This window comes from Manis pentadactyla, chromosome 10, assembly GCF_030020395.1.
Source record: "Manis pentadactyla isolate mManPen7 chromosome 10, mManPen7.hap1, whole genome shotgun sequence".
In the NCBI taxonomy this organism is placed as follows: domain Eukaryota; kingdom Metazoa; phylum Chordata; class Mammalia; order Pholidota; family Manidae; genus Manis; species Manis pentadactyla.
Genome location: NC_080028.1, coordinates 42,010,789 through 42,016,794, shown reverse-complemented (window position 1 = coordinate 42,016,794; position 6,006 = coordinate 42,010,789). Strand labels below are relative to the sequence as shown.

At 40.8% G+C, this 6,006-nt stretch overlaps 1 pseudogene; it reads right to left on the bottom strand.

The window, feature by feature from the left end:
- Positions 1–1,898: 1,898 nt before the first annotated feature.
- On the bottom strand, positions 1,899–2,834 carry LOC130679412 (olfactory receptor 6C2-like; annotated as a pseudogene).
- Positions 2,835–6,006: the final 3,172 nt, after the last annotated feature.

Genomic DNA, 6,006 nt, shown 5'->3' with positions numbered 1-6,006 from the left:
TGGCAACCCAAGGGTCTACGCCCCATCCAGTAGTCACATGACACCCTCTGGAAGTTTCTATCTATATCTTAGGAAGCCAAGCACTGTGCACAGCCCTGTCAGTAACATTTCCATCCCCCACATAAATCTAAACTTTCATGAATCTCGTTTTCTTTACCTGTAAACAGTTACAGTGTAAAATGTTGTTTTGATGATTCTCAATAATGTAAAATGGCAAGCACCTAACAGTCTAAAAACATTAGCTTTCCTAATGAATTGAGAGTATTTCCATTTTTAGATAAGTCTGCCAGACTCCAATAATTTTTATTATAGTCTTTGGAAACTTTGGAAATGTGATGTATTTTCAATAGGCCTGATTGATTTTATTATACAATATTAGTATATCAAAGCTTTGGGAGTTTCTCAAATGTGTGAGTTATACCTTTGAAATATACTGTAGAAAGATGAGCAAAATTAAAGGTACAGCTTAAAGGATGTGTATGTGGTATTTCCACCCCCTGGAGTGTCCACATTGTCACTCTGGCCCTAGGAAGCCACCACAAGTTCTAAAAATCCCCCTGTCCCCAGACAGCCCTTTCCTGTGCCCTTGTTTCAGTTATCAATTGCTTTTTAACAAATCACCCCAAATCTCAGTGTCTTAAATATATCGACTTAAAACCAATTATTTTCATGGTTCTAGGGGCTGACTGGGATGAGGTAGGTAGTTCTTGGTTCTGTCATTTAGTTGTAATCAGATGGTACTGGGGTTGGAATGGTAAGAAGGTTGTAGTGGGCTTCTTTACTCATGATGGCTTCTTCAACCATGTGCCAACACCACAGCTGAGAAAGGCTGAAGAGATGGGGCTGACCAGGCATCTCTCTAGGTCTCCCCAGGGGGCTAGCTTGGGCTTCCTCACTGCATGGCAACCTCAGGGTATTCATGCTTTTCACATGGCACCTGTACTCCCCAAGGGCATGTGTTCCCAAAAAGAAGGGGGAAGTTACAAAGCTTCTTACCTCTCACATCATGCACTTTCATGTCTACCACATTCTCATGATCAAAAGCAAATCATAGACCTGACCAAGCTAAAGGGGAGAGGAAGGAAATTACATCTCTGCTGGGCAAATGACAAACTGAAGAGTTTGAAAGAAGAGTTTGAATGAACCTTTACTCCACCCCAGCCATGAATCTGAAAATGCCCCTAGTGGAAAAATTACCTGCACATCATCAGTTCACCCTTCATCATATCTACCCTTTGCAGAATCATGGCCCTTTGATCTTCACTGTATCACCAGCAATCTGATCCTTAAGCCCATGATTTTTGCATCACATCTGGCTTTCCTGGGAGTTCTTAAAGCAATTACTAAAAGAGAGGAAAGTTTATCAATAAACTTGAAAGGCTATGTAGTTACACTTTTTGTATTGCTGGGACTTTTGCCAGTATTTTTATTATCATTTTTAAATACGTTCAGATAAGAAGGAACACTGAGTATTATTACATTACATTTTGTACTACCATTTTGTATTGTGAGGCAGCATTGGCAAGCCTGAGTGAAGATCAAGGCAGTTTTACATTTTCTGAAAATTTATCTTCTTGAAAAGGGAAGACACTTCAAACAGGTTGTATTACAAGGAGAGAAAAGGAGTAACATGTCTATACATAAGAATCATGACTAGTGAAAATTTGCAAAGTCTGAGTAGAATTGATTGAATTGTATTTAGAACGCGATATAACATATTCATACTTTTAGGGGAGTATAAAAGTGCTCACCTCTTAATGCTTATCATTTAGTATTCTTTCTTAGAATTTCTTCTCATCTTTAACACCTGTCAAGCGTTAACAGTCTCAATACCTTCAATTTTCATCCATACTCTGATTATTTATTTTTTTATATTGAGTTCCCAGTTTATTCTTCTACTACTTCTTTGAATAGAATACAAATCTTTTGAGAGTGTCATGGAAAGACTGTTTTATTTGCTTATTTCTTAGGGTATAAATGAAGGGATTGAACAGAGGGACAACAGATATAGTAAGCAGAGAAACTGCCTTATTAACAGCCATTTCTTGCTTGGCTAAAGGATTGAGATATACGAAAATGCAGCTGCCATAGGCAAAAGAAACCACAATTATGTGGGATGAACAAACAGAGAAGGCCTTTTTTCTTTGTTGGGCCGAGGGTAATCTTAGAATCGTCCTAATGATGTATATGTAGTACAGAACTACACATACAAGAGTCATTATGAAGGTCAACACAGCACAGAATAGAACCAACTGCTCTATGAACCACGTATCTGAGCATGAATTCTTCAGTATTGGAGAAGCATCACAGAAAAAATGGTCAATAACAGAGTCACAGAATTCCAGATTAAGGCTTAAACAAAGGGATGGGAGGATAATCAATAAACCAGATACCCAACAACTGAGGATGAGGTTCCTGCAGACTCTGCTGCTCATGATGGTCACGTAATGCAGGGTTTTGCAGATGGCAACATAGCGGTCATAGGACATCACAGCCAACAGATAATATTCTTTAGCTCCAAAGTAGATAAAGAAAAATTCTTGGCTGAAGCAGGCTTAGATGGTAGTGATTTGGTTCCCACTTGATATGATGTTCAGGTATGCAGGGACACAGGAAGTTGTGAGTGAGATTTCTAAGAAAGAAAAATTTTGAAGAAAAAAATACATAGCTGTTTTTAAATGAGAATCCACCAAGACAAGGAAAATTATGGTCAGATTCCCAATTACACTTAACATATATGTAGTAAGCATGAAGAAAAAGACCAGAATCTCCAGTTGTGGGTCATTTGTCAGTCCCAGTATGATGAAGGTTGTTAATGTTGAATGGTTTCTCATCATTGACCATCTATTGCCAATCTTCACATAAAACTCACAGAAACAGGATCTGAGAAGAAATGTGAAATGTGATGGATCAAATACTAACAATAAATTGCAATTAAAACTATCATATGTATTTCCTTCTATAGTTCATCTTTCACGCGGTGATACTTCCAACCCCACTGAATAGACACGGGGAAGACTGAAACAGTGTCTCTGAGGTTATGTCATATCTCTGTCTTCTCCTAGCTGAGCAACCTTGGACAAATCACTTAACCATTCTGTGCTCCCGGTTTTCCATTCTGTAAGAAGGGGTTAATTACAAGACCACACCACAGAATTACTGTGAGCTTTCAAAGACTTAAACCATGTGAAATGCTTATAATAGCACTAAGGAAATAATAAGGACTGTACAGATATTGTTTTTCTTATTTTATGAAGCCAATCTCTGATATCTCAAGAAGGCGTTTAGCTCTTCAGGTAGCATCTCTCCCTCTCTGTTTTTTACATAATTAATTTCTTCCACGTTTCTAGAGCATATCATCAGCATATGAATCTGCTGTTCCCTATATAACTTTTAATAGTCCTTCTCATTAGAGAAAGATGCTTCTTATACTTTACTATAGTTTCATATAGTTTCACCCTTCAGAAACTTTTCATAATTAATATTCAAAATAAAGTCAGTTTTAATTAATGGAGATACTAAAGATGACCTAACACTGAGAGAAAATTGGATAAAAACAGACCATTTTCATCTCAAGTGAACACCATTGTCATACCAATTCAGGGAAAAGGGAGGACTAATATAAGTTCTTATGAACATATTATCTAGCTGTATCCACTCAGCCTTGGTCTGAAACAGGAAGAACTGGAAACAAATCCTGAACTCTTTTTAGTATGCTTCTGTTTTCTAGTGGTATGGACAAAGCTATGCTGACTATTTTAGATCTATTATGAACTAATCAGAATATGCTAACTATCAGGGTTTTCAACAAGGAATAAGTACAAATGCAGAAAAACAACTAAGAACCTGAATGGATAGACTGGAATGGGAGTTATCAGTGTAAATTTATAATTCCTAAAATGTATATATGAAGGTATATATACATCTATCTATGCACATATGTATGTGTACACATATATGTTAAACATGCATGTGCATATATTTATATGATGTTATATAGGTATATATATGCTTGCTTACACTTCTTAAACCTACTACAATTGCTAAGCAAAAAGATATCCAGTTAGTAATAAGCTCACCTACATCGCAAATTTGGGGCTGTGTTCTCAACTAAAATGATCCAATACTCCCTAAAAACTGCTTTGAAAGGAAAGGAGCAACACACAGCAGCAATTCACCGGAGAATTCCACTTTATTGTGGAAAGGTGCTGGGTTATATAGGAAGGGGCATGGGGTGATTGTGGTGTTACTTCTATGGGGCTGGTGGTTATTGGCTTGGTGCTGGGAGTGGGAGTGTGGAGAGAGGTGATAGGTCTTTAGGTGGCGCCATCGGGAACTGAGGACCCGGAAGAGAAGCCGGAATTTCGCCATCATACCGGTGGGGGCCCTTCATTACCCCCTTTCTCCTCTATGGGGTTGTGGACGTTGCTTTCTTTCTGACTGCTTCCTGCTGAACTGTGGTCGAGAAGGGAGTGAGGGCTTGAGGATTGGGGGGAAAGGGTGGATAGGACTCCCCACAGTAAGGACGAGTAGATGTGGACTTCTTCAGGTTGGAAATCAATGAAGGTTCCCTGTAACCATAGGTCGAGGACTTGTTGATTTCAATGGTGCCAAGAGAATATGGGTGTCAGGAGCCAGGCGTCTGAGGCTATTGTTTCCAGGAACAGTTTCCAGCGGAGAGAGGGGTCCATCTCAGCATGTGGTGAGGAGGTTACGTGAGGGTGAGGGATCTTCTGTGGCCAGAAGCTGATAGTTCCTGAGTAAAAGATGGTTGAAAGTTTGATTAGAGATTTTTCTGATTTGGGATTTGATGAACTTTATTATACAGGGTAAGAAGAGACAGGCGAGAAGAATGATTATTATGGGGCCTGCGATGGGCCAGAGCCAGGTAAGGAAGGGATTTGTTAGTATTGAAGAGAATGGGTTGGAATTGGAAACAGAGTGGAGGCTGGAGGCAAGGTCGGTGAGTTTGGTAATGTCAGTTTCTACAATGCCAGATTCGTTGATGTAATAGCAGCACTCCTCTCAAAGGAAGATGCAGGTGCCGCCCTTCTCAGCTGTAAGCAGATCTAAGGCCTGCCAGTTTTGAAGGGTGACTTTAGCTAACGAAGTGACCTGTCTTTGGAGAGAGGCTAGGGAATCGGCAGTGGATGTCAGGGCTCTTTCAAGTTTGTCATTGAGATTTCTAATTCCCCGTAGAGAGTGACTCAAGGCTCTTCTCGAAAACCCTGCACCAATGGCTGAGGTGGTCAAAGAGATACCGACCATGATGGGAAGGAAAGCAGCCTTTTTTGTGTGCGAGGGCAAGGGAGGTTGGAGCTCAAGGAATTCTGCCATGTTGTAAAGTGTAAGCTGTGGGATTAGGGTGACGAGAATGCAGTGTATATCGGAGTTTGGAGGCAGTGAGTTGAAAAGACTTCTATTACACTAAAAGAAGTGTCCCGGTTGAGTGAAAGTCTTAGAGCCGGAGGTAGGGGTGTAGATAGAGAGGCAGTGAAGTGCGCTGGAGGGGGGTGGAGCTGGGCCTACACAGTGGTGGATGGTGAGATTATCTGCATATTCTGGTTCCCATAGGGGTATGTTTGCCAGGGGGCGGAGGGGTTGTCCTTCTGCATGGAAGGAGAAGTTGGAAATATTAAGGGGCACGGCGGCCAGCAATGGGCGCTGTAGTGATGCGCACAAGAAACAATTGGCGGTGTTGAGGGTGTGTTTGAGAAAGATGGTGGTGTCTTGAATAAGCTGTAACTAAGAGTAGGAGGAATAAGAAGGTGAAGAAGTGCCGTCAAGAGTCTGGATAATGACTTTTTCGGAATGTCCGATATCTGATGCAACTTGAGAGATCTGGGAGTGAGAGGGAACATACTCTCGAGAGATATGAAGTGTACCGTGGGGTTCGAGGACTCCTCATAGTAAACTGAGGCTGTGACCCCGGTGGCCCATCGAGAGTCCCAGGGATCTGGGATTGATAAGGAGAATGAGCTGTTGGGGTATTTCATGAAACGGTTA